The following is a 461-nucleotide window of genomic DNA, read 5'->3' on the forward strand; positions in this document are numbered from 1 at the left end:
AAAGGGAGAAAGAGAGGGAGAGAGAGAGAGAGAGAGAGAGAGAGAGAGAGAGAGAGAGAGAGAGAGAGAGAGAGAGAGGAGAGAGAGAGAGAGAGAGAGAGACAGAGAAGGGTGGCGCGCGCGCGGGGATGCTCGCGTGGGACAGGGAGTAGAGACGGGAGATACGGGATGAGATCAATACGGGGTCGCTAGGCAACGAGCCTCCGGCGATCTCGGTCCGGGTAGACAGGGTGCCGCCAAGCAAGCCGCCGTAGTCACCCCGCCACCCCCGTGGCGGCTCAGCCCCCTCTCCTCTCCCCACTGCTCCCCTCCAAAAGCGCCATATTCCACATAATAAATACCGGCAACTGTGCAACACGGCGCAGGGGATAACACGAGGAGAAGCGCCGGCGAAAATGGTACTTGCTCGCGACGACGACGCGAAAGGAGATCAACGAGAATTCGACGAGAATTCCTAATGA

Source organism: Pogonomyrmex barbatus, unplaced genomic scaffold (genome assembly GCF_055798465.1).
Source record: "Pogonomyrmex barbatus isolate J1 unplaced genomic scaffold, ASM5579846v1 scaffold8, whole genome shotgun sequence".
NCBI classification, from domain to species: domain Eukaryota; kingdom Metazoa; phylum Arthropoda; class Insecta; order Hymenoptera; family Formicidae; genus Pogonomyrmex; species Pogonomyrmex barbatus.